The sequence below is a fragment of the Belonocnema kinseyi genome, chromosome 3, assembly GCF_010883055.1.
Source record: "Belonocnema kinseyi isolate 2016_QV_RU_SX_M_011 chromosome 3, B_treatae_v1, whole genome shotgun sequence".
Taxonomy (NCBI): domain Eukaryota; kingdom Metazoa; phylum Arthropoda; class Insecta; order Hymenoptera; family Cynipidae; genus Belonocnema; species Belonocnema kinseyi.
In genome coordinates, this window is record NC_046659.1 from 29,110,905 (window position 1) to 29,113,221 (window position 2,317).

General features: G+C 25.2%; 1 long non-coding RNA gene across 1 annotated transcript in view; it reads left to right on the plus strand.

Annotated features, from left to right (window-relative positions):
* Window positions 1-2,317, plus strand: part of LOC117169606 — a 17,463-nt gene that overhangs the window by 9,145 nt on the left and 6,001 nt on the right. The window lies entirely within an intron of this gene.

Genomic DNA, 2,317 nt, shown 5'->3' on the forward strand with positions numbered 1-2,317 from the left:
CGTATTTATTTATTGTAGACATCACAGACATTCCCTTATTGTGCTCTTGTCTCGTTTATTCGTTTCAACGCGCACGGATTTCAGAAAACCCACTAAGAATATTCAACTATATGTTAGGTGCAAAGTGAATTATTTTTAATTGAAAGGCCTACTATCTACTATTATATGTTAAGCGTAAAATTAATCTTTTGCACTTACAAATGTTATTATCAAGTTGCGGATTTTGTTATTTTGATGAAAATTGGTCAATTTCGTTAAAAAGTCACTTTTTGTTTGAAAATGAAACTGCTTTGTAACAAATGTGTCTTTTTGTTGAAAATTTAACTACATATTTAGTTTTAAAGAATCTATTGTGTAAAAATCTTATTTTTGGATATGAAAATTCAACTGTTTTGTAGAAAAATCACATTTTTGGCTTGAAAATAAAACAAAAATGTACTCTTTTTCCTATTTCTCTTGACTGGCAAATCTTTCTTGTCTGAAAATGAAAGTCTTTTGTTAAACATTCGCCTTTTTTCTTACAAATTTATTAAATGTACATAACTGATTAAATGTGTAACTGCTTTGTTAAAAATTAATTATTCTGTTGAAGATTCATAATGATATAGTTAAAAATTAATTTTTTTGGCTAAAAGTGGAACTATTTGCCTACAAATTAAGTTTGTTTACTGAAAATATAAATATAATTCATTTTTGTTGTTGAAAGCGTACCTGTTTTAATTAAAGATTGAACTACTATGTGTCTTAAAATTCATGTGCGCTGTTGAAAATTCGTCTTTATTAGTAGAAAATTAATCATTTGAGTTGAAAATTGATTTTTTTCAGTTGAAAATTAATTTCTTTTCATGAAAATTGAACTATACACTTATCATTTACCAGATATTCACAACCGAAAAGCTGTATCCAAATTAAACTCATATTTTTCAAAAAAAGGAAAAGACTATTTTTCTCATGGATAACAAATTTTATAAGAAATGTTGAGTATATACGAAATTTAATTCAATACTATCCTAATATAATTTTCCGATCGGACCAAAATTTAAAAAGTAAGAGCAGTTTCAAAATTTTTTCAATAGTTTTAGAAACTTTTGTCAAAGTTTCTGGTACATAACAAAAAGGGTTGAAAATTATCCTGCTGTCATTTTGAATGTCGATGGCAATAAAAAATGTTCATGCTTTTCCAAATTTTGAAAATTTTCTAAAAATCGAAAAAACTATTTTTCTGATGGATTACGAAATTTTGTTTGCAGTTTACAATGAATGTATTTTCTTTAAAAAATTTCAAATTTGCTTTGAAAATCCATTTTTCTGGTCGAAGATTCATAATTTTAGTAGAAAATGTATTTCTTTGGTTGAAATTTTATAACTTTTGTGTTGAAAATTCTTTTTCTATGGTTGAATATTATTTAGTGGAAAGACTGTGAACTGTGAAGCCTTGACAAATAAATGGCAATTTTGATGATTCATATACTAAAGAATAATAGTTTGAATAAACATTAGAGTTAATTTTCAATACTTTAAAAATATTGCATTTCGATAATAACTTAATAAATTAGGGAAAAAATTGAAAAGCAGAAATTTTTCTATTCGATAGAAAGCGTCGTTTTTGTTTTAATCGTAAAAAATAGCATTACGTTATTGCGATATCATTTTTTATGTAATTATAATAATTATATGAATAAGACATAAATGAATGAATTGAAGACTGAATTTGTAAACTGAATTTTGAATTATTTATAAACAAAAAGGTTGTTATCGAATTTAAATTGTGAGCATAAAAAATTACATTTACATTTAATATTTTATTTAGCAATACTTAAGTAACGAAAACTAAACATTCATTATTTAAATTCGTCAATTTTAAAGTGAAGTTTCGAATAGAAATAATGGTTTCGAGTTTAAGTGTTCTCGGCGACTAAAATCAGGTAAATGGTTAGAAAAGCTTATAGCTAAAGCTTATAGATTCGAGCCGTTCTGGAAGAGATAATCCCTTTTTTACATTTACAGGGCTTTGTGAGGACACTATTCGGTGTTTATAAGAAAAATTTAAGAAATTCAAAACTGATATTCTTATGAATTTAGTTTAAAAATTTGTTTTTAAAAAATCCTAAAACTTCAAAACAAACCTTTTTTAATTCGTCAAAACTGCGTATACTTATGAATAAATCAAAATTAAAACTCAATAACGTAGAAATTACCAAGGTAATGAAAGTAAAAAAAAAAGAGAAGAGATACTAGAATTTTCATCAAAATTACTTACAATAGATGATACTCTTCAAATTATTTGACATGGATTTGCTTGCACACTCGTTGAATA